At 48.4% G+C, this 26,069-nt stretch overlaps 1 long non-coding RNA gene across 1 annotated transcript; it reads left to right on the top strand.

The window, feature by feature from the left end:
- The first annotated feature begins 1,035 nt into the window (after positions 1–1,035).
- Positions 1,036–3,862, top strand: LOC121489986. Its single transcript, XR_005987476.1, has 3 exons — positions 1,036–1,552; positions 1,685–1,788; positions 3,480–3,862. It is a non-coding gene; the product is annotated as an uncharacterized LOC121489986 (long non-coding RNA).
- The last annotated feature ends 22,207 nt before the right edge of the window (positions 3,863–26,069 follow it).

The raw sequence follows: 26,069 nt of genomic DNA, 5'->3' as shown, positions 1-26,069 counted from the left end.
GGAATCAATACATTGTGTTGCATTAGGGATTTTTCCATTTGGAGACATCTAAGTAAATCAGTTCCATGTGGCAGCTCTAGCATGTTGGGTCTCACATGCCAGTGATCATACAGAAGCAAAGAATCAAAGGAAAGATGGTACCTGCAGACTCCATAAGCAAGGAAGGGAACTCAGGGAGAGAATGGAATTTTACGAAATCGCTCACAGAGTAGGAGCATGGGAGTGAAGACACTCTGGGTACAGAGAAGTGAAACAGTAGTGGATAAGGAAAAACACCACCACGAAGGATTCAGACGCTGCCAATTCCTTCCAATGTGGCTGATTTTGCACTTCAAGTGTCCTAGATAATGTCTGGTAGAGCACCTTGCTGTCCTATGCTTCTTAACTGCAAATGAAAAATAATGCCAGACACGTTGGTCTCAGGAATGAGTTTACTTCAATGACTATATTTTTCATTCTGGCGTTGGTTTTGTTGTTTGTTTTGGCATCTGTTCTGCAGTATCTTGTGCTTTTTAACAGAATTTCAAGTTTTTGTTCTATGGCTTTAATTACATGAAAGTGTTGGTGAAGTGTTGGTGTAAATATGCCCTTCTTTACACCTGCTGACCATCCCTCACACGGATTGTTTGCTCATATGTTTTCTAATTTTGGATTGTGAGCTCCTCTTCAGCAGGGCTTTCCTTGTGACCTGGACCATGGTGGTGTTCCTACAGAGCGAAGACTTTGTATCTAACACCTCAGAGGTAACACTGACCTAAAAACAGTTTAATTTTAATTAAGCTAGATTCCTAGGACATAAGCACACTCAAAACTCCACTTCAGGTGAAAAATACATCTAAATGTGAAAGAGCCAAAACAAATGGGGTAGGATCGCTCTGGTCATCAATGGCTAGTGAGCACTGGAGATGCGCTGTAAGGTATAAAATTTGCACTGGATTTTATTTATTTTATTTTATTTTTTTAAAATTTTTACTTATTTATGATAGTCACAGAGACAGAGAGAGGCAGAGACACAGGCGGAGGGAGAAGCAGGCTCCATGCACCAGGAGCCTGATATGGGATTCGATCCCAGGTCTCCAGGATCGCGCCCTGGGCCAAAGGCAGGCGCCAAACCGCTGCGCCACCCAGGGATCCCTGCACTGGATTTTAAAGTAGGGAGTGACAGGCACGCGTGGGCTTGGCAGCCCCAGCTCTTGCAGGAGGGAGGATGTGGCCTCTTACAACCCTCCCCCGCACTCCGTCATGGCCACATTGGCCCCGCTTGCTCCTGCCTCAGTGCCTTGGCTCTTGCTTCCTGTCCGGTGCTTCTGTCTGCCTCTGCCTGAGGCTGGCTGCTGCTTGGCATCGGGAGAGGCCTCCCCTCCCGGTCCCGGTCTAGAGTTGCCAGCCCTGCCTGTACCTCACCATTGGGTTCGCTTGTCCCCTTGTATAGTGTGTTCTCTGTCCCCCCAGCCAGACCACCAGCTCCAGGAGAGCAGGGACCGTGCCTGCCACGCTCTGCTCTACTTGCGGGGTCCAGGAGAGAGCCTGGCACAGAGACTGTGCTCAACAGGTATGTGTTGCGAGATGAGGGTCGCAGGGCCTTGGCAGGCCCCTGAGGCCAGCTGCTGAGGCCGGGCCAAAGGACCCAGGAATTCTCGGCCCCAAGGCCTGCTTCCCTCATGACTCATGCCTCTTCTCCCAGCCAGGTTCCTAAGTCTTATCCACCAGGCCGCTCAGGGGCCATGGAAGAGATACCCAGACACGCAAACAGAAAGCCCAGACACTGGACGGGACTCCGAGGCCTAGGTGAGCGTGGCTCCTTGCCTTGGGGAGGCCCAGGGGCAACAGAGGCTGTGGCTAAGAGAACGGTGGAGGAGGCCAGACCGCCTGGCTTTGAACCCTGGCTACCCCTTACTAGCTGTGTGACCTTGGGGGAGTCATCCAAGGTCTTTAGTGATCGCGTTTCCGCAGGGGAGCAAAAATGGAGACAGTACAGCATGAGGTCGTGTGTGCACGGTGCCCAGAGCAGGCCTGGCCCACAGCAAAACGCACACCCCCTTTGATGGGAGAGGCCCCAGGAGCGGTGAGGAGCCCGGGAAACGCAATCGCCAGCACAGTCCCTCCCGAGATGACATGGGGCTTCTGGTGCTCAGACGTTCCCAAGAGCTTCCTGCCACACTTGTCTCTCGTGTTGCTCCCGTCTTCGTCACACGGAAGGTTTCCGTTTTGAAGTAGTCAGATGGGCCGGGCTTTTCCATCCCGGGGTCTGGGCGCTGGGCCTTGATTAGCAAAGCCGGCAACGTCCAGAGGAGCAACACGACTGGCTTTCCTCTTGGGCTTCTCCTCAAGTCGTCGTGTCTTCTGGACACGTGGCTTTTAGGCCATCCGGGCCTTCTGCCCCTGAGGTGAAGCTGGAGACGCTGATGCTCAGCTGGCTCAGAACTTCCTTCCCTCCCTCCAAGGCACCGAGTTCTGGCACGCACACGCCCCCCCCCCCCATCTCCTTGGGCTTCCTGCTCCTCAGCCTCCTCCTGACGCCCAGCCTCTACTCCTCGGGGAGGTCCTGCTCATCCTTCGGGAGCAGCCAGGAGTCCCCTGCTTATAAGGTCCCGTTAAGGAACGTGCACCCCGTGCCCTCCACCCGGCAGATTAGGGCACCTTGCCCGTGTTCCTCTGGGTCATTGAGTGCCTCCTGCCCCCCACCATTCAGCCCGATTCCATCATCAATGGAACATGGTGGCTCTGGAGCCAGACAGCTTGAGTTCAGATCCCAGCGACCGCCCTTTGGGGCTGTGGGGCCTGAGGAGGAATGGAAAGGAGAGCTCAGAGCCCGGCCACAGACCAGTCACGGGCTTGTCCCGGCCCCTTGGTTTGATCCCAGTTGTCTTCCTCTGCTGTGGGTGCAGCCTTCCCAAGGACGGCCCACATCCTCCGCTCTTGCCTTTCTGCCTTTCTACCGCGTGGCCCGGCCTTCCTACCCCTTTCTACAGCTCCTGTCTAGGGCAGGTGTCTCTGCCACAGGGCGGCTGCAGGGGGATTGGGGTGAATAGCTCAGTTCTAATGAAGGAAGGGAGGGAGGGAGGGGGTTCGAAGGGCAGGCAAGAGAAAGGAAGGGTGGAGGAAGAAGGGAGGGCAGGAAGGGAGGAGGGAGGCAGGGAAGGAAGGAGGAGAGAGGGAGGAAGGAAGCGCGTAGGAAACAGCTGCTCATTTGCTCCAGCTTCTCCTTGTCTGTGGGCCGGCACCCCGGGGAGGGCAGACTGGGAGACCCAAGGGTCCAGCAGGGAAGCCCCACCCCCACAAGGGTTGCTGAGCCTGAGAGAGCTCCATCAGCCCCAGTGGAGCTTTGGGCTCCGTGCCCCCCCCCCCGGCCCAGAGCTGACCTCCCCGGGACACGCAGACAACCCCAGTCCCAGCGTGGGGACACTGGGGAAGCCACACTCAAATACCTCCAACTTCTGCCCTCCTGGTAAATTTGAGGAAAAAATGTATCCTTTCAGGCAATTGTGAAGGTTGATCTTACAACTTCTCTAAGTCGTACGTGTCAGCGGTCGCTGTTGCTTCTCCGTGTAACCACGTCGACCACGTCCATCCTTTCATCCCAGGAACGTGTGCGAGCCCCTGGGGTGCGCTGGCCCAGGTCCCGCGGACTCTGAACCCAGGTCGCCCTCCCTCCCCGGGGGCTGCTTTCTGATGCCCCCGATCTCCTCTCTGGGTCAGCCCGGAACGTGACGAGTGCAGGCTGAACCGTGTCGGGGTGCACAGTGACATCGCGCCCCACAAGGCTACAGTGTGGAGCTGGCGAGAAGATGATCGCCACGCGTCGTATTCAGCGCCCACCTCGGCCTCGTCCCTGAAACCCAGCCTGTGGGCTGTGTGGATAAATAAAGATGAGTTTCCAGCGTCAGTCTGACCTTTCCGTTGTGGAGTCTCACATTCTTCTGCCCGCACGCCCTGGCTCAGGTCCTTCATCTTGGGAATCCCTGGGTGGCCCAGAGGTTCAGCACCTGCCTTCGGCCCAGGGCATCATCCTGGAGTCCCAGGGTCGAACCCCTGTTGGGAGCCACATGCCATGAAGGGGTTAATGAATCGAGCAAGGGCTGTCTGTTGACTCTTCCAACCGCGGCCCACCTGTCTCATCCTTGTTGTTAAAGGCTTGTGGCTCAAGGACGCATACCATTGCTATAAATTGTGAAAAGACATGTTTGGAGAACTAAGCTTAAGACATCCTGCTTGATATACAACCCTGCTCTATAAAAGAGTGAATAACACAATAAAGTTGGCATTGTGGCTGAATCCGGCCATATGTCCCTCCTGCTCCCACTCTGTTTATGTCTCTTTTCTTTTCCTCATTCTCTTACCCTCATCCCTGGACAGTTGTCGCCCCCTGCGTATGTGACAAACCCCACATCAGGCTCCCCGCATGGAGCCTGCTTCTCCCCCTGCCCCTGTCTCTCCCTATCTCTCTCTGTGTCTCTCATGACACAATATATAGAAAATATAGAAAAATATAAAAAATCTTTCAAAAGTACATAGTGTCCATCTGAAGTGCATACTTCCCACTGAGTTCTTTATTTCAGTGACTCTATTTTTCCTTCTGGGGTTGGTTTTGTTCTTTGTTTGCTTTGGCATCTGTTCTTCAGTATCTTGTACTTTTTAATAGAATTTCAATTTCTGGCTCTCTTCCTCTTCGGAGGCGGAGAGCCCGTTTGCGCAAACGTCCAATAAACCCTCTTGCTAATTGCATCTGCCTGTCTGGGGTCTGAGTCTCTGGGGCGTCCGCCGGGACACGTTGGCACCCGTGAGCCAGGGTCCAACATTTGGGGGCTCGTCCGGGATCCGAGACGCCCCAGGCTCAATCCTAAGACCGGTAGGAGGTAAGACCGAGCTCGCTAAATGTCATATCTGTCTCGTCCATTTGTCTGACTGGCCGGGTCTGTGCCGGGTCTGTATTGTGCCTGCAGGACGCTGTACTCTGTATTTGGACCAGCGGGGGAGGCAGACGTGCCCTGAGACCCCTGGTCCCCCTCCGGAGTCGGACTCCGGAGTGGTCTGGAAGAGGAACGGAGCCCCGGCACTCCCTCCTCTTCAGGGAGGGTCGTTGTTCGCGACCGCTCCCATCTGAATCTGCCGCGCCAGTCCTGTCATTCGTGTGAGTCTGTTCGTTCCGTGTCTTTCTGGTCCCACTCCGGAGTCGGACTCTGGAGTGGTCTGGAAGAGGGAGGGAGCCCGGCACTCCCTCCTCTTCGGGGAGGGTCGTTGTTGGCGACCGCTCCCGTCTGAATCCGCCGTGCCGATCCTGTCATCTGTGTGCATCTGTCTGTTCTGTGTCTTTCTTCCTGTCCTCCTCCTCCCCGCTCACCTCTTTTCTACACCCGCGGGGCAAACTGTAACCACCCCTTTAAGCCTCGCTCTAGATCACTGGAAAGAAGTCGCCGGCCGAGCACACAACCTGTCGGTCGAAGTCAGAAAACGAAGATGGGTCACCTTCTGCTCCTCAGAGTGGCTGACTCTCAACGTCGGGTGGCCCAGGGACGGAACTTTTAATATTGATATTATCTTGCAGGTGAAGGCCCGGGTCTCTCAGCCAGGACCCCATGGGCACCCTGATCAGCTCCTGCAGACTCTCCTCACCACGGAGGAGAGACCCCGCGTCTACAGAAAAACGTCCCCGGGGCGGATGGGAGGCCGCCCCAGCTGCCTAATGAAATTGAGGACGTTTCCCCCTTGGTTCGCCCGACCTGGGACTACGACACTGCTGCTGGGAGGGAGCAGCTCCGTCTCTATCGCCAGGTACTCCTAGCGGGTCTCAGAGGGGCAGGGCGACGCCCCACCAATTTGGCAAAGGTATGTGCTATAGTGCAGGGAAAAGATGAGACGCCGGCAGGTTTTCTGGAAAGATTAATGGAGGGCTACCGTATGTATACTTAGAGAGAGAGAGAGAGAGAGGAAACGCAATAAAGAACTGACTGGGATACTGGCCACCGTAGTACAGAGCTCAGGGCAGAGTAAGTCAGGACAGAGTAAGGACCTGGGAGACAAGAAGACCACGGGTTGAACGAGACCAGCGTGCCTACTGCAAGGAAAAAGGACACTGGGTTAAAGATTGTCCAAAGAAGGGCCAAACGCAGGGACCTAAGAAGCCCATTCCCGTACTGTCCCTAGAGGATGAAGATTAGGGATGTCAGGGCCAGGAGCCCCCCCCCAGCCTCGGATAACCCTTAAAGTGGGGGGGTCAACCAGTGACCTTCCTGGTTGCTACGGGAGCTCAACATTCAGTTTTAACTGAGGCAGAAGGACGCTTGAGCTCTATCTAGAAGATGCATTCTTTTGCCTAAAGTTAAGCTCTCAAAGCCAGCCTATTTTTGCCTTTAAATGGAAAGATCCTGAGACGGGATTCTCAGGACAACTCACTTGGACAAAGCTACCACAGGGATTCAAAAACTCCCCCACCTTGTTCAACGAAGCCTTGCATCAGGACTTGGCAGACTTCCGAGTTGGCCATCCGGACCTCGTTCTCCTGCAGTACGTGTTTGATTTGCTCATAGCGGCTAAGACAGAACAGGATTGTGTAAAAGGTACAGGGCCCTGCTCGAGAGACTGGGAGGACTGGGGTATAGGGCCTCCGCCAAAAAGGCCCAAATAGGCCAGAGACGAGTGACCTATCTGGGATATCTCCTGGAAGGAGGCCAGAGGTGGCTGACGGAGGGCCGCAAAAAGGCTGTAGCCCTGATCCCAGCACCCACTGATGCCAGAGGGCTACGAGAGTTCCTCGGCAGTGCCGGGTTCTGCCGCCTCTGGGTACCCGGGTTTGCAGAGCTGGCGACTCCCCTATATCCTCTCATGAAATCCAACACCCCCTACCACTGGGGAAAGGAGCAACAATTGGCTTTTGACAAAATAAAAAGGGCCTTATTGACCGCCCCTGCCCTGAGCCTCCCAGATGTAACCAAGCCATTTGCGCTATATGCTGATGAACACCAAGGAATAGCCAAAGGGGTCCTAACTCAGAAACTGGGACCCTGGAAAAGGCCCGTGGCATACTTTTCAAAAGAAAATTAGACAGAGTGGCTGCAGGATGGCCCCCATGTCTCCGAATAATAGTGGCTGTGGCAGTCCTGGTAAAAGACTCAGATAAGTTGGCCTTCAGCCAACCCCTCACTGTGGTGGCCCCCCCATGCCATAGAGACAGTCATCCGCCAGCCACCTGATTGATGGCTCTCAAACGCCAGGTCACCCATTATCAGGCCATGTTACTGAATTCTGAGCGGATACGGTTTGGAACGGCTACATCCCTAAACCCGGCCACCTTGCTTCCAGAAGCCGAGTCCCCCTCCCTGCTAATGCATGATTGCCACCAGATCCTAGCCGAGGTCCATGGCACCAGAGGGGACTTGACGGACCAGCCTTTGCCAGATGCTGAAGCAACCTGGTACACCGAGGGGAGTAGCTTTCTACGAAATGGTGAACGCAAAGCCGGGGCGGCCGTGGTAGATAATTCACTGTCCGGGGCATCAGCAAGGCAACGACCCAGTAGCAGAGGGGAACAGGATGGCCGATGAAATGGCACGAGCCGCTGCACTAGGCCCACAGGAGGATGGACAGAAGCCTTCCCCACCAAACGAGAAACTGCCCAGGTGGTTGTCAAGAAAATCCTAGAAGAAATTTTCCCCCGGTTTGGACTGCCCAAGGTAATAGGGTCGGACAACGGCCCCGCCTTCGTCTCCCAGGTAAGTCAGTTGGTGGCCAGATTACTGGGGATAAATTAAAAATTACATTGTGCATACAGACCCCAGAGCTCAGGGCAGGTAGAAAGAATGAATAGAACAATTAAAGAGACCCTAACCAAATTGACATTGGAGACTGGCACTAGAGACTGGGTCCAACTCCTCCCTATGGTTCTGTTCCGAGTCGGGAACACTCCTGCGCGCTATGGGCTAACTCCTTACGAGATTCTCTATGGAGGTCCCCCACCAGTGACGGACTTGCTAGATTCCGCTATTGACCCTCTTGCTAACACTCCCGGTTTACAGGACAGGCTAAAGGCGCTCCAGATTATCCAGCGCCAGATCTGGAAACCCCTTGCGGCTGTCTACCGCCCCGGAGACACAACCGGCCCACACCCGTTCCAGATCGGTGACTCCGTCTACATCAGGAAACATCAGTCCAGGACGCTTGAGCCCCGCTGGAAGGGCCCATTTACTGTACTACTGACCACCCCAACCGCCTTAAAGGTAGACGGCATTGCTGCTTGGGTCCACGCCTCACACGTCAAGCGCGCCCCATCAACGAGCACCGCTGACGCCAGCCAGGACGGACCTGACGAGCCACTCCAATGGAAGCTCCACTGCACCCAAAACCCGCTCAAGATAAGACTTTCAAAAAATTGTTCAATGACAGTTATATTCCTACCTCTCCTAGCGCTCTTTACCTCTGCCAAAGGTGACCCTCATGCCCTCAAAAGGTTAACCTGGCAGGTACTAACGTCTGGGGGTGACGAGGTCTGGTCTATAACTAAGACCGCCCCTGTGGGAACCTGGTGGCCTAACCTATATCCTGACCTATGCAAGCTAACCATAGGGGCCCCTAGCCCATGGGACCTAGAGGGATACTTGGACACCTCTAGAGCCCCTAACCGAGAAAGCCCTCCAGGGCGACTGGGATTAGACCCATGGGGAGGATGTGGCACGCCTGACAGAAGGGCCATGCTCAGCACTCTTCCCTTTTATGTCTGTCCCGGGTACCACAGAGATCGCAGGCTAAATCCCACCTGTGGAGGAGGGGAATACTTCTATTGTAAAAATTGGGGGTGCGAGACTAGGGAGACACAGGATGAGAGGCCCTCCTCCTCCTGGGATTACATCACTGTCAAGGCTAACTATACTCACCCAGGGCTACCAGGAACTCTGCAATACTACCGCCCCGATTTTAGGGACTGACTCTTACCTGGAGCCCCAGCCGGGAACTTGGTGGGCATGCAACAAAGGCCTCACCCCCTGTGTGTCAGCTAAGGTTCTAAATAGCTCAAACGACTTCTGTGTCATGGTGCAGATCATACCCAGGGTGTTCTATCACCCTGCTGAAACTCTAGAAAATCAGTATGATGAACATCCCACCCGTTTTTGGCGCGAACCTGTCTCCCTAACCCTAGCCGTTATGTTGGGACTAGGGGTCGCTACTGGGGTGGGTACTGGCGCAGCTGCTCTGATCCAGGGCTCATGACGTTATTTAGAACTCCAAACAGCTGTAGATGAGGATCTACGGGCACTAGAGCAGTCCGTTTCTAAGTTAGAACAGTCCCTCACCTCACTTTCAGAAGTAGTACTCCAAAACAGGAGAGGCTTGGATTTACTACTCCTGAAAGAGGGAGGACTGTGTGCAGCCCTAGGAGAAAAATGCTGTTTCTATGCAGGCCATTCTGGAGTCATCAGAGACTCCATGGCCAAACTCAGGGAAAGGTTAAATAAAAGACAAAGGGACCGGGAGGCCCAGCAGGGCTGGTTTGAAAGCTGGTTTAATCAGTCTCCCTGGTTGACCACCCTAATCTCTACCATTATGGGCCCTCTAGTTCTCCTGCTCCTGCTGCTAACTTTCGGCCCCTGAGTCCTCAACTGGCCGCTCCAGTTAATCCGAGAAAGATTGTTTATTACCCAAGCTCTGGTATTAACTCAGCAATGTCGGGCCCTCCAAACTGAAGAAATTAATGTTCCCTAAGATTTTAAGGTTAAAATCAGCCCAAACAAGAGGAGGGAATGAAGAAACCTCCCCCCTTGTAAGTAGGGCGTGCCCTAATCCAGAGGCAGCCCATCCAGGCGTCTTCCTGAAATTTTAGCAACTAAAAGCATTCTGTTTACAATAAGAAAACCATTTCCCCCCACACCCTGATTGGAATGTCCCTGAATAGGTTCATGTTGACCCTCTGTGAAATCAATAACCTGAATGCTATGTGACTCCCGAGGTTCTTTTGTCTTTAAGCGGTTTTTTTTTTCCCTTTTGCCTTTAAAAGATACCTGTAATTGCTAATCAGGGCTCTCTTCCTCTTCGGAGGCGGAGAGCCCGTTTGCGCAAACGTCCAATAAACCCTCTTGCTAATTGCAAAAAAAAAAAAAAAAAAAAAAAAGAATTTCAATTTCTTGTTCTATGCCTTTAATCACATGAAAGTGTTGGTGAAGTGTTTGTGTAAATATGCCCTTTTTTATACCTGTTGACCATCCCTCACGTGGATTGTTTGCTCGTGTGTTTTCTAATTTTGGATTGTGAACTCATCTTCAGCAGGGCTTTCCTTGTGACCTGGACCATGGTGGTGTTCCTACAGCATGATAGATTTTGTATCTAACATCTCAGAGGTAACACTGACCTAAAACCAGTTTCATTCTTGGCTGTGGATTTCTATATAACACAGTTCACATTTTGGACTCAAAACTGGGGCAAGCGGTAGGCACAGGATTTCTCTGATTTTGTTTTAAGATTTTATTTCCCCACGAGAGACACAGAGAAAGGCAGTGACACAGGGAGGGAGAAGCAGACTCCTTGCAGGGAGCCCGATGCGGGACTCAATCCCATGTCCCCAGGATCAACCCCTGATCCAAAGGCAGATGCACAGGTGTTGAGCCACCCAGGCATCCCAGGCACAGGATTTTAACATCTCAAGGGAAACTTCTGTTAACTCAGATCCCAGTCAGAGACCTTTCCAATTCTTTGTGATGATAGTTGTTTTGTCCCAGATAAGCAGCAAAACCCAAGCCCCTAGCCAAATTTAATAATCTGCACACCACCCCATCCTAGACTGCCATTAACATCACCTCAAGTGCTTATTATCGATCCTTATTTTTTACATCTGGACATTTCCTTTTCATTATCTAGGATTGGCTGCACCATAATTTGCCTGAATCCTTACTTACATGCATTAAGGTTGTCTCGCATATTTCTCTAACTCTCATAAAAAACATCACCATGAATAGTCTTACAGGTATTGAGAATTATGGGTATTGTTTTGTATCTTCCTGGTTGCATGAAATTGTTTTTTCAGCAGCATTTATCAACATCAGAAAGTCAAATTGTTGGAATCTCTCATACTGGGGACTTTCCGTCCAGGAAAGATCTGGCAAGAGAGCATAGACAATGGTAAGAAAATCAATGAAATTATGAATAATAGTTTCTGAAGTGGGTGAGAAGAGAAAACAAGATAACAGGAATCAGAATTAATCAGAAGAAAGTAAGAGTCAGTGGTTGTAGGTCCCAGTGAAGTAGGAAGAATTCAGTGACTACAGTGTATGTTCAGGAAGTAGTAGTCAGAAAATGCAATGTATGAATACATGATTTCAGACGTGGGATAATTCTTCAGTCCAGGAAAAGACCAGGTAGGCCACAAGCAGCTGAAGTCGAATGGATGGGTGGATATTATTGATAAGGAAATCAGAGGAGAAGCCAAAGCATTGAATCTACATGGACACTATGGATCCGATGGGATCATCTACATGGACACTGACGTCACTCAAGATGAAGGACTCAAGGGTCCCTGGGTTGCTCAGTGTATTGAGCATCTGCCTTTGCTCCAGATCCTGATCCTGGAGTCCTGGTATCTAGCCCCATGTCAGACTCCACAGCTAGTGGGAAATCTGCTTCTACTTCTCCCTCTGCCCCTACTCCAGCTGCTGCTGCTTCTGCTTCTTCTTCTTTATTATTATTATTATCATTTCTTCTTCTTCTTCTTCTTCTTCTTCTTCTTCTTCTTCTTCTTCTTCTTCTTCTTCTTCTTCTTCTTCATTATTATTATCATTATTTCTTCTTCTTCTTCTTCTTCTTCTTCTTCTTCTTCTTCTTCTTCTTCTTCTTCTTCTTCTTCTTCTTCTTCTTCTTCTTCTTCTTTCTGTCTCCCTCTCTCTGGCTAACTTTCTCTAATAATTAAAAGAATTTTAAAAACTATTATGGACTCAAGACTAAGACTTTGAGATAAGCACAAATTATTCACAGAAAAAAAAAAGGTATCCACGTCAGAAGTGTCAGGGAAATGGTGAGTAGCAAATTTTCTATGGGACAAGAGATTCTCTTGCCTGAATTCAGAAGACTTGTGGGGTTTTCCTTCCTTTCCCCATGCCCCGTTGTAAGATTCTACACGGAGCAGCCATCTGGATCCACTTAAACTAAAGTAAAATCCTATAAGTCTTCTGAAACCATTTGAAGGCTCACCCAGTTCAGTCACTGTAGAAGCCAAAGTGAGGATCGTGGTCAATACGTGATCTGTCTGCCCTTCCTGGTCTCTTTTATCACAACCTCTATGTCTGCCTTCCTGACTACTCTGTATCTTCCTTTACTGTTTCTCAGAAACCCATACAAGTGCCCACTCTTGGACTCATTCTAGCTCGTTCCCTTGCCTAGAAAATTATTTGTCTAGAATTTCTCTTAGAAAGCTGTCTCTTGCTTCAAGTCTGTTCCCGGGGGTAACCTGTACATGAAGGCCTACATTGATCATTTATTCAAACAGTAAATCCCATCTCCGTGGCACGCCTCATTTCCGTTGTCCTGCTCCCTTTTTTCGTTGCTACACGTCTCTTTCTAAAACGCAGTATGATGCTTTGTATTCTAATTACCGGCTTCCCACTCTAGGAGCTTCACCAGAGCAGGAACTTTTGTATCTTTCCGTCTCTGCTCTACCCAACGAGGTGAAGACAGTGCTTTACGTAAGATAATAGCTTATTGAATAATTGAACAAAGTATGAGGTATGGGTGGTATGGCCATAGACTTTCAGAGTAAAAATCAAAGTCCAAAGGTTACAATCAGGGTCCTACATATTCTGGCCCTGGAATGCTCTCTAAACTGCACCTCAATGGAGTCCATTAAAGTCATGCTCCTCCTTCATGGGCCCTCTGAGACCCAGTTATCTCTGCTGCGGGACAGTTATCTCACTTTGTAACTCTCTGTAATTCATTCATGTGATTTTTTTTTCTTTCAAGATTTGATTTGAACTCAAGTTAATTACCAATTAGTGTGGTTAGTTTCAGGGGTAGAATTTAGTGATTTTTCACTTGCATAGAACACCCAGAGTGTTCATTACATGACGTGCCCTTCTTAATTTAATGCCCATCATTCATTTACCCCACCCCCCTCCGCACCTCCCCTGAGCAACTCTCAGTTTGTTCCCCAGAGATAGGAGTCTCTTGCGGTGTGCCTCCCTGTCTGATTGCTTGATCAATGTCTGTCTCTGCACCATAAGCTTCAGGAGACTGGGTTCCTTGTTTGGTTTTGTTAATAATCATTGTCCCTGTACCAACCATATTTCTGGCTCAATAAAAATGTGAATGAATCATGGATGGATGGATGGATGAATAAACAAAAGTAATGAGTAAGTTTTTTGTCCTTCAGATTCAAAGAATAGTATTAAATCAAAGTATAGTTTGAAGAGGGTGAATGGGTCCAATTGGGCCATTCAGACACGTGACTCTGATGCTATAATTTAAGGATAGATTTTTTATTTTTTTTCTTTTTTGTTTAATAGTAAATTTATTTTTTATTGATGTTCAATTTACCAACATACAGAATAACACCCTGTGCTCATCCCGTCAAGTGCCCCCCTCAGTGCCCGTCACCCATTCACCCCCACCCCCCACCCTCCTCCCCTTCCATCACCCCTAGTTCATTTCCCAGAGTTAGGAGTCTTTATGTTCTGTCTCCCTTTCTGATATTTCCCACACATTTCTTCTCCCTTCCCTTATATTCCCTTTCACTATTATTTATATTCCCCAAATGAATGAGAACATATGTTTGTCCTTCTCTGATTGACTTACTTCACTCAGCATCATACCCTCCAGTTCCATCCACGTTGAAGCAAATGGTGGGTATTTGTCATTTCTAATGGCTGAGGAATATTCCTTTTTTTTTTTTTTTAGGAATATTCCATTGTATACATAAACCACATCTTCTTTATCCATCATCTTTCGATGGACACCGAGGCTCCTTCCACAGTTTGGCTATTGTGGACATTGCTGCTAGAAACATCGGGGTGCAGGTGTCCTGGCTTTTCATTGCATCTGCATCTTTGGGGTAAATCCCCAACAGTGCAATTGCTGGGTCGTAGGGCAGGTCTATTTTTAACTCTTTGAGGAACCTCCACACAGTTTTCCAGAGTGGCTGCACCAATTCACATTCCCACCAACAGTGCCGGAGGGTTCCCCTTTCTCCACATCCTCTCCAACATTTGTGGTTTCCTGCCTTGTTAATTTTCCCCATTCTCACTGGTGTGAGGTGGGATCTCATTGTGGTTTTGATTTGTATTTCCCTGATGGCAAGTGATGCGGAGCATTTTCTCATGTGTGTGTTGGCCATGTCTATGTCTTCCTCTGTGAGATTTCTCTTCATGTCTTTTGCCCTTTTCATCATTGGATTATTTGTTTCTTTGGTGTTGAGTTTAATAAGTTCTTTATAGATCTTGGAAACTAGCCCTTTGTCTGATACGTCATTTGCAAATATCTTCTCCCATTCTGTAGGTTGTCTTTTAGTTCTGTTGACTGTATCCTTTGCTGTGCAAAAGCTTCTTATCTTGATGAAGTCCCAATAGTTCATTTTTGCTTTTGTTTCTTTTGCCTTCGTGGATGTATCTTGCAAGAAGTTACTGTGGCTGAGTTCAAGAAGGGTGTTGCCTGTGTTCTCCTCTAGGATTTTGATGGACTCTTGTCTCACATTTAGATCTTTCATCCATTTTGAGTTTACCTTTGTGTATGGTGAAAGAGAGTGGTCCAGTTTCATTATTCTGCATGTGGCTGTCCAATGTTCCCAGCACCATTTATTGAAGAGACTGTCTTTCTTCCAGTGGATAGTCTTTCCTTCTCTGTCGAATATTAGTTGACCATCGAGTTGAGGGTCCACTTTTGGATTCTCTATTCTGTTCCATTGAACTATGTGTCTCTTTTTGTGCCTGTACCACACTGGCTTGGTGAGCACAGCTTTGTTGCGCAGCCTGAAATCCGGCATTGTATTGCCCCCAGCTGTCGTTTTCTTTTCTAATATTCCCCTGGCCATTCACGGTCTTTTCTGATTCCACACAAATCTTAAAAAAATTTGTTCCAACTCTCTGAAGAAACTCCTTGGTATTTTGAGAGGGATTTCATTAAACATGTAAATTGCTCTGGGTCACGTTTATATTTTCCCAATATTCATTCTTCAGATCCATGAGCATGGAATATTTTTCCATATCTTTGTGTCTTCCTCAGTCTCTTTCAGACGTGTTCTGTCATTTTTTGGGTAGAGATCCTTTACCTCTTTGGTTAGGTTTATTACTAGGTAGCGCATGCTTTGGGGTGCCATAGTAAATGGGGTTTACTCCTTAATTTCTCTTTCTTCAGTCTCATCATTAGCGTTTAAAAAGGCCACTGATTTCTGTGCATTGATTTTCTACCCTGCCACACTGCCAAATTGTGGTATGAGTTCTAGCAATCTTTGGGTGGAGTCTTCTGGTTTTTCTATGTAGAGTATCATGTCATCGGCGAAGAGGGAGAGTTTGACTTCTTCTTTGCCAATTTGAATGTCTTTAATGTCTTTTTGTTGTCTGATTCCTGAGGCTAGGACTTCAAGTACTATGTTGTACTTGTTCCTGTCTTGTTCCTGATCTTAGGGGAAAGGCCCCCAGTGCTTCCCCATTGAGAATGATATTTGCTGTGGGCTTTTTGTAGATGGCATTTAAGATGCTGAGGAATGTTCCCTCTATCCCTACACTCTGAAGAGTTTTGATCAGGAATGGATGCTGTATTTTGTCAAAGGCTTTCTCTGCATCTCTTGAGAGGATCATCTGGTTCTTGTTTTTTCTCTTGCTGATATGACCAATCACATTGACTTTTTTTCGAGTGTTGATCCAGCCTTGTGTCCCGGGGATAAATCCTACTTGGTCACGGTGAATAATCTTCTTAATGTATTGTTGTATCCTATTGGCTAGTACCTTGCTGAGAATTTTTGCATCTATGTTCATCAGAGATATTGGTCTATATAATTCTCTTTTTTGGGGGGGGGTCTTTGTCTGGTTTTGGAATTAAGGTGATGCTGGCCTCCAAGAATGAGTTTGGAAGTACTCCAACTCTTCCTATCTTTCCGAACAGCCATAGTAGAAGAGGTATGATTTCTTCTTTAAACGTTTGATGGCATTCCCCAGGGAAGCCATCTGGCCCTGGACTTTTGTGTCTTGGGAGGTTTTTGATGACTGCTTCAATTTCCTCCCTTGTTATTGGCCTGTTCAGGTTTTGTATTTCTTCCTGTTCCAGTTTTGGTAGTTTGTGGTTTTCCAGAAATGTGTCCATTTCTTGTAGATTGCCTAATTTATTGGCGTATAGCTGCTCATAATATGTTTTTAAAATCATTTGAATCTCCTTCGTGTTGGTAGTGATCTCTCCTGTCTCATTCATGATTTTATTAACTTGAGTCTACTCTCTCTTCTTTTTAATAAGGCTGGCTCATGGTTTATCGATCTTATTAATTCTTTCAGAGAACCAATTCCTGGTTTTGTTGATCTGTTCCACAGTTTTTCTGGTCTCTATATTCATTGAGTTCTGCTTGAATCTTTATTAACTTCTTCTGCTTGGAATAGGATCTGTTTGCTGTTTTTTCTCTAGCTCCTTTAGGTGCAAGGTTAGCTTTTGTATTTGAGTTCTTTCCAGTTTTTGGATGGCTGCTTGTATTGTGATGTATTTCCCCCTCAGAACTGCTTTTGCTGTATCCTAAATATTTTGAATGGTTGTATCTTCATTAGTTTCCATGAATCCTTTTAATTCTTCCTTAATTTCCTGGTTGACCCTTTCACCTTTTAGCAGGATGGTTCTTAACCTCCACGTGTTTGAAATCCTTCCAAACTTCTTCTTGTGATTTAGTTCTAATTTCAAGGCATTATGGTCTGAGAATATGCAGGGATGATCCCAATCTTTTGGTATCAGTTAAGACCTGATTTGTGACCCAGTATGTGGTCTCTTCTGGAGAAAGTTCCATGTGCACTTGAGAAGAATGTGTATTCAGTTGCGTTTGGATGTAAAGTTCTGTAGATATCTGTGAAATCCATCTGGCCCAGTGTATCATTTACAGCTCTCGTTTCTTTGGAGATGTGCTTAGACGACCTATCGAGTGTAGAAAGTGCTACATTGAAGTCATCAAGTATAAGTGTATTGTTATCTAAGTATGTCTTAACTTTGTTATTAATTGATTATTATATTTGGCAGCTCCCACATTTGGGGCATATATATTGATGATTGTTAAGTGATCTTCTTGGATAGGTCCTTTAAGTATGATATAGTGTCCCTCACTCACTACAGTCTTCGGGATAAACTTTAGTTTCTCTATATAAGGATGGCCACCTCTGCTTTCTTTGAGGACCATTTGAATGGTACATGGTTCTCCAACCTTTTATTTCCAGGCTGTAGGTGTCCTTCTGTCTAAAATGAGTCTCTTGTAGACAGCAAATAGATGGGTCCTGCTTTTTTATCCAGTCTGAAACCCTGCGCCTTTGATGGGGTCATTAAGCCCATTCACATTCAGAGTTACTAATGAAAGATATGATTTTAGTGTCATCATGATACCTATTCAGTCCCTGTTTTTGTGGATTGTTCCATTGGACTTCCTCTTAAAAAGGAATTTTATGAGTCTCCCTTAAAATTTCTTGCAGAGCTGGTTTGGTGGTCACATATTCTTTCAGTTCCTGCCTGTCTTGGAAGCTCTTTATCTTTCCTTCCATTTTGAATGAGAGCATTGCTGGATAAAGTATTCTTGGCTGCATGTTCTTCTTATTCAGGACCCTGAATATATCCTGTCAGCCCTTTCTGGCCTGCCAGGTCTCTGTGGAAAGGTCTGCTGTTAATCTAATATTTCTCCCCATAAAAGTTAGAGATTTCTTATCTCTTGCTGCTTAAAGGATCTTCTCTTTATCTTTCAAATTTGCATGCTGCACTATTAATTGTTGAGGTGTTGACTGCTTTTATTTATTTTTGGGGGCAGATCTCTCTATTTTCTGGATCTGAATACCTGTTTCCCTTCCCAGATTAGGAAAGTTTTCAGCTATGATTTGTTCAAATACATATTCTGGACCTCTAGCCCTTTCAGGCCCTCAGGAACCCCAATTGTATGTAGATTTTTCTTCCTCAGACTGTCATTTATTTCCCTTAATCTATCCTCATGATCTTTTAATTGTTTGTCACTTTTTCCTCAGTTTCCCTCTTTGGCATCAACTTTTCTTCTATATCACTCACTCGTTCTTCCACCTCATTAACCCTCGTCGTTAGGACCTCTGGTTTGCATTGCATCTCATTTAATTGATTTTTAATTTCTGCCTGATTAGATCTAAATTCTGCAGTCATGAAGTCTCTTGAGTCTTTATGCTTTTTTCTAGAGCCACCAGTAGCTGTATAATAGTGCTTCTGAATTAGCTTTCTGACATTGAATTGTAATCCGGATTTTGTAACTCTGTAGGAGAGAGGACTGTTTCTGATTCTTTCTTTTGAAGTGAGTTTTTCCTTCAAGTCATTTTGCTCAGTACACAGTGGCCAAAAAAAAAAGTTGTATTGGGAAAAGGAGAGAAAGAGAGAAGATAAAGAAGAAAAGAAAAAGGAAAACAAAGGGGAAAAAAGGAAAAAAGAGAAGAAAAGAAAAAAGGGGGGAAGCAACAGAAATCAAAAAACAAGGAGGAGTATCCTGTGATTCTGTATACTGTAAATCCCTTGACTTCCCCTGGAAATTTCCAGTGCTGCTTGGTCAATATTTTTTTTTCCGCCTGTATGCAGGAGTGTCCTTCCTGTCCTGTGCCCTCCTGGCTTCTGCCAGTCCTGGGGGGAGCCGATGAACCTTGGGCTGTGTCCCTGGCACCCAGCGCTCCCAGGCTTCTGCTGCTAGAATCACACTCCTGCCCCTGGAGCCCACTCCACGCACAGCCTGTGCCGGAGCCAACCCCACTGCTCCCAGGGCTGCTCAGCCCCCGCCATCTAGAATGCACTGAGTACTGTAGCTGAGCCTCTCCCATGTTTCTGGAAAGGATTTGTAGGGAAGCTTTGGAACAGGACTTGACAGTGTAGCTTTCTTCTTGGTTCCCGGGCTCCCTTGATATGTTGCCTGACCCTCTCCTGGAGCCAGAAATAGGACTGAAGCCAACAGCTCCCGAGTGCTCAGTCCCTACATTTGGGCTTCCTTCCTCGCTCACTACCTGAGATGCCCAACTGCATGTCAGGTGAGTTAGGAGATTCTTGTGTCCTTGCCCTTCCCCTTCTGTGATGTAGCAGTTCTCTCTGCTTATTATTCTTCGGTTTTTTCACCATCACCCAAATCATCAGCCCCTTTGGTCCTGTATTCTCTCCTGTACTATTATCCCCATCATATTCTGCTTGTGCTTCCTTGGCCCAATATCCATATCCTTGCGTACTTCACCCAACCATCCTTTACATTCCTTAAGAGGTCCAGCTGCATGCCTGGAAAACTTCCTGTTTCCTTATATGGTTTCTTCATTTCCTGTTTCTTGAATCTCCTGGCTTGAACTGTAACCTGGATTTTCCATGAAAATACTGCTTCCTTTGCATATGTCTTAAATAGGGACCATTTCTCCCAGACTCTACAGTTCTTTGAGGTGGGGATGTAGAGTATTTTCCTTCTTTCTTCTGACTCCTTGAAACCATTTTTCCTGTCCTCCAATTAGAAAATCTCTTGTCCCATAGAAACTTTGCTACTCAGCATTTTCCTGACACTTCTGATATGGATACCTTTTTTTCTGTGAATAATTTGCGCTAATCTCAAAGTCTTAGTCTTGAGTCCATCATTGTTTTAAAAAAAATTTTATTTATTTGAGAAAGTTAGCAAGAGAGAGAGATTGAAAGAGAGAGAGAGGGAAGGAGGGAGGGAGAGGAAGAACAAGAAGAAAGAAGAAGAAGAAGGAGATGACAAAGATGAAGACGAAGAAGAAGAAGAAAGAAGAAGAAGAAAGAAGAAGAAGAAGAAGAAGAAGAAGAAGAAGAAGAAGAAGAAGAAGAAGAAGAAGAAGGAGGAGGAGAAGGAGGAGGAAGAGGAAGAAGAAGAAGGAGGAAAAAGAAGATGAAGAAGAAGGAGGAGGAGGAGGAGGAGAAGGAGGAGGAAGAGGAAGAAGAAGAAGGAAGAACAGGAAGGAAGAAGAAGAAGAAGGAGGAAGAAAAAGGAGGAGGAAGAAGGAAGAACAAAGAAGAAAGAAGAAAAAGAAGAAAGAAGAAAGAAGATATTAGAAAGAAAAAAGAAAAGAAAGAAACAGCTGCAGGAGGGACAGAGGGAGAAGTAGAAGCCGATTTCCCACTAGTTGTGGAGTCTGACATGGGGCTAGATACCAGGACTCCAGGATCAGGATCTGGAGCAAAGGCAGATGCTCAATACACTGAGCAACCCAGGGACCCCTTGAGTCCTTCGTCTTGAGTGATGTCAGTGTCCATGTAGATGGTCCCATCAGATCCATAGTGTCCATGTAGATTCAATGCTTTGGCTTCTCCTTTGATTTCCTTATCAATAATATCCACCCATCCATTGAACTTCAGCTGCTTGTGGCCTACCTGGTCTTTTCCAGGACCCAAGAATTATCCCACATCTGAAATCATGTATTCATACATTGCATTTTCTGGCTACTACTTCCTGAACTTACACTGTAATCACTGAATTGTTCCTACTTCACTGGGGCCTACAACCACTGACTCTTACTTTCTTCTGATTAATTCTGATTCCTGTTATCTTGTTTTCTCTCCTCACCCACTTCAGAATCTATGATTCATAATTTCATTGAATTTCTTACCATTGTCTATGCTCTCTTGCCAGATCTTTTTATTCTGCTTTCCTGGACGGAAAGTCCCCAGTATGAGAGATTCCAACAATTTGACTTTCTGATGTTGATGAATGCTGCTGAAAAAACAATTTCATGCAACCAGGAAGATACAAAACAATACCCATAATTCTCAATACCTGGAAGACTATTCGTGGTGATGTTTTTTATGAGAGTTAGAGAAATATGTGAGACAACCTTAATGCACAAAAATGAGGATTCAGGCAAATTATGGTGCAGCCAATCCTAGATAATGAAAAGGAAATGTCCAGATGTAAAAAATAAGGATCGATAATAAGCACTTGAGGTGATGTTAATGGCAGTCTAGGATGGGGTGGTGTGCAGATTATTAAATTTGGCTAGGGGCTTAGGTTTTGCTGCTTATCTGGGACAAAACAACTATCATCACAAAGAATTGGAAAGGTCTCTGACTGGGATCTGAGTTAACAGAAGTTTCCCTTGAGATGTTAAAATCCTGTGCCTGGGATGCCTGGGTGGCTCAACACCTGTGCATCTGCCTTTGGATCAGGGGTTGATCCTGGGGACATGGGATTGAGTCCCGCATCGGGCTCCCTGCAAGGAGTCTGCTTCTCCCTCCCTGTGTCACTGCCTTTCTCTGTGTCTCTCGTGGGGAAATAAAATCTTCAAACAAAATCAGAGAAATCCTGTGCCTACCGCTTGCCCCAGTTTTGAGTCCAAAATGTGAACTGTGTTATATAGAAATCCACAGCCAAGAATGAAACTGGTTTTAGGTCAGTGTTACCTCTGAGATGTTAGATACAAAATCTATCATGCTGTAGGAACACCACCATGGTCCAGGTCACAAGGAAAGCCCTGCTGAAGATGAGTTCACAATCCAAAATTAGAAAACACACGAGCAAACAATCCACGTGAGGGATGGTCAACAGGTATAAAAAAGGGCATATTTACACAAACACTTCACCAACACTTTCATGTGATTAAAGGCATAGAACAAGAAATTGAAATTCTATTAAAAATACAAGATACTGCAGAACAGATGCCAAAACAAGCAAACAACAAAACCAACCCCAGAATGAGAAATAGAGTCACTGAAATAAAGAACTCAGTGGGAAGTATGCACTTCAGATGGACACTACGTACTTTTGAAAGATTTTATATATTGAGTCATGAGAGACACACAGAGAGACAGGGAGAGACAGGGGCAGGGGGAGAAGCAGGCTCCATGCGGGGAGCCCGATGTGGGGTTCGACCCTGGGACTCCAGGCTCATGCATGCCCTGGCCCGAAGGCAGGTGCTAAACTGCCGGGCCACCCAGGGATTCCCAAGATGAAGGACTTGAGCCAGGGCGTGCGGGCAGAAGAATGTGAGACTCCACAACGGAAAGGTCAGACTGACGCTGGAAAGTCATCTTTATTTATCCACACAGCCCACAGGCTGGGTTTCAGGGACGAGGCCGAGGTGGGCGCTGAATACGACGCGTGGCGATCATCTTCTCGCCAGCTCCACACTGTAGCCTTGTGGGGCGCGATGTCACTGTGCACCCCGACACGGTTCAGCCTGCGCTCGTCACGTTCCGGGCTGACCCAGAGAGGAGATCGGGGGCATCAGAAAGCAGCCCCCGGGGAGGGAGGGCGACCTGGGTTCAGAGTCCGCGGGACCTGGGCCAGCGCACCCCAGGGGCTCGCACACGTTCCTGGGATGAAAGGATGGACGTGGTCGACGTGGTTACACGGAGAAGCAACAGCGACCGCTGACACGTACGACTTAGAGAAGTTGTAAGATCAACCTTCACAATTGCCTGAAAGGATACATTTTTTCCTCAAATTTACCAGGAGGGCAGAAGTTGGAGGTATTTGAGTGTGGCTTCCCCAGTGTCCCCACGCTGGGACTGGGGTTGTCTGCGTGTCCCGGGGAGGTCAGCTCTGGGCCGGGGGGGGGAGGGCACGGAGCCCAAAGCTCCACTGGGGCTGATGGAGCTCTCTCAGGCTCAGCAACCCTTGTGGGGGTGGGGCTTCCCTGCTCGACCCTTGGGTCTCCCAGTCTGCCCTCCCCGGGGTGCCGGCCCACAGACAAGGAGAAGCTGGAGCAAATGAGCAGCTGTTTCCTACGCGCTTCCTTCCTCCCTCTCTCCTCCTTCCTTCCCTGCCTCCCTCCTCCCTTCCTGCCCTCCCTTCTTCCTCCACCCTTCCTTTCTCTTGCCTGCCCTTCGAACCCCCTCCCTCCCTCCCTTCCTTCATTAGAACTGAGCTATTCACCCCAATCCCCCTGCAGCCGCCCTGTGGCAGAGACACCTGCCCTAGACAGGAGCTGTAGAAAGGGGTAGGAAGGCCGGGCCACGCGGTAGAAAGGCAGAAAGGCAAGAGCGGAGGATGTGGGCCGTCCTTGGGAAGGCTGCACCCACAGCAGAGGAAGACAACTGGGATCAAACCAAGGGGCCGGGACAAGCCCGTGACTGGTCTGTGGCCGGGCTCTGAGCTCTCCTTTCCATTCCTCCTCAGGCCCCACAGCCCCAAAGGGCGGTCGCTGGGATCTGAACTCAAGCTGTCTGGCTCCAGAGCCACCATGTTCCATTGATGATGGAATCGGGCTGAATGGTGGGGGGCAGGAGGCACTCAATGACCCAGAGGAACACGGGCAAGGTGCCCTAATCTGCCGGGTGGAGGGCACGGGGTGCACGTTCCTTAACGGGACCTTATAAGCAGGGGACTCCTGGCTGCTCCCGAAGGATGAGCAGGACCTCCCCGAGGAGTAGAGGCTGGGCGTCAGGAGGAGGCTGAGGAGCAGGAAGCCCAAGGAGATGGGGGGGGGGGGCGTGTGCGTGCCAGAACTCGGTGCCTTGGAGGGAGGGAAGGAAGTTCTGAGCCAGCTGAGCATCAGCGTCTCCAGCTTCACCTCAGGGGCAGAAGGCCCGGATGGCCTAGAAGCCACGTGTCCAGAAGACACGACGACTTGAGGAGAAGCCCAAGAGGAAAGCCAGTCGTGTTGCTCCTCTGGACGTTGCCGGCTTTGCTAAGCAAGGCCCAGCGCCCAGACCCCGGGATGGAAAAGCCCGGCACATCTGACTGCTTCAAAACGGAAACCTTCCGTGTGACGAGGACGGGAGCAACACGAGAGACAAGTGTGGCAGGAAGCTCTTGGGAACGTCTGAGCACCAGAAGCCCCATGTCATCTCGGGAGGGACTGTGCTGACGATTGCGTTTCCCGGGCTCCTCACCACTCCTGGGGCCTCTCCCATCCAAAGGGGGTGTGCGTTTTGCTGTGGGCTAGGCCTGCTCTGGGCACCGTGCACACACCACCTCATGCTGTACTGTCTCCATTTTTGCTCCCCTGCGGAAACGCGATCACTAAAGACCTTGGATGACTCCCCCAAGGTCACACAGCTAGTAAGGGGTAGCCAGGGTTCAAAGCCAGGCGGTCTGGCCTCCTCCACCGTTCTCTTAGCCACAGCCTCTGTTGCCCCTGGGCCTCCCCAAGGCAAGGAGCCACGCTCACCTAGGCCTCGGAGTCCCGTCCAGTTTCTGGGCTTTCTGTTTGCGTGTCTGGGTATCTCTTCCATGGCCCCTGAGCGGCCTGGTGGATAAGACTTAGGAACCTGGCTGGGAGAAGAGGCATGAGTCATGAGGGAAGCAGGCCTTGGGGCCGAGAATTCCTGGGTCCTTTGGCCCGGCCTCAGCAGCTGGCCTCAGGGGCCTGCCAAGGCCCTGCGACCCTCATCTCGCAACACATACCTGTTGAGCACAGTCTCTGTGCCAGGCTCTCTCCTGGACCCCGCAAGTAGAGCAGAGCGTGGCAGGCACGGTCCCTGCTCTCCTGGAGCTGGTGGTCTGGCTGGGGGGACAGAGAACACACTACACAAGGGGACAAGCGAACCCAATGGTGAGGTACAGGCAGGGCTGGCAACTCTAGACCGGGACCGGGAGGGGAGGCCTCTCCCGATGCCAAGCAGCAGCCAGCCTCAGGCAGAGGCAGACAGAAGCACCGGACAGGAAGCAAGAGCCAAGGCACTGAGGCAGGAGCAAGCGGGGCCAATGTGGCCATGACGGAGTGCGGGGGAGGGTTGTAAGAGGCCACATCCTCCCTCCTGCAAGAGCTGGGGCTGCCAAGCCCACGCGTGCCTGTCACTCCCTACTTTAAAATCCAGTGCAGGGATCCCTGGGTGGCGCAGCGGTTTGGCGCCTGCCTTTGGCCCAGGGCGCGATCCTGGAGACCTGGGATCGAATCCCATATCAGGCTCCTGGTGCATGGAGCCTGCTTCTCCCTCCGCCTGTGTCTCTGCCTCTCTCTGTCTCTGTGACTATCATAAATAAGTAAAAATTTTAAAAAAATAAAATAAAATAAATAAAATCCAGTGCAAATTTTATACCTTACAGCGCATCTCCAGTGCTCAATAGCCATTGATGACCAGAGCGATCCTACCCCATTTGTTTTGGCTCTTTCACATTTAGATGTATTTTTCACCTGAAGTGGAGTTTTGAGTGTGCTTATGTCGTAGGAATCTAGCTTAATTTTTTTTCCCTATAAGTATCCAATTGACCAAGAACCAATGTGTTGCAAACACACAGTCCATCCGCATCGTTCTGCTATGATACTTTTGTCTTCAGTCAAGTGTCCACGTAGGTGTGAACCTGGGTCTGGACTCTTCTTGCCACTTGTCTATTTGTTTATGCTGGCACTACTACTATGCGATCTTAATTACTACAATTTTTGTGATAAGTCCTGGTGTCTGGCAGGAAAATTACTCCTACCAGTTCTTAAGGGAGTCTTGGATATTCTTGGGTCTTTGGCCTGTCCATGCAAATGATAATCAGCTTGTCAAGTTTCCAAATATATGCGTTAGAATTTTGATTGAGATTCCACTGAATCTGTATATTGGTTTAAGAGAACTTCAAATATATATAATAGATACATATATATTATATTAACTATCATGTTAATTATGTTAATTTATTATAATGAATGTAATACACACACACACACACACACACACACACATACACACACGCCATAAGTTTATCTGATGCTATCATCTGGAGAGGATATGGATGTGTCCTTGCCTTCTAGGTTTGGTACCTGCCATTTTCTGGGATCCAGAGGTTCAACCCTCAGAGCTTTGATGACAAGATAATGGGAGGTGCCCCCCCCCACCCCGCACCTTTCTGCAGGAGGCATTTCTCAGAGACAGAAAATCCCTAGTACGCTTCTACAAGTCCTAGGGTACATGACAATAGAGTCTTGGGGGAAGCAGACCAAGGAACCTTGAATCCTTGTATGTCTACAATAGGGGTCTTGGTGCTCCTGGTTGGGTGGGGGGGTGGGGGGGGG

The sequence above is a fragment of the Vulpes lagopus genome, chromosome 4, assembly GCF_018345385.1.
Source record: "Vulpes lagopus strain Blue_001 chromosome 4, ASM1834538v1, whole genome shotgun sequence".
Classification (NCBI taxonomy): domain Eukaryota; kingdom Metazoa; phylum Chordata; class Mammalia; order Carnivora; family Canidae; genus Vulpes; species Vulpes lagopus.
This window is presented reverse-complemented; position numbering and strand designations above follow the sequence as displayed.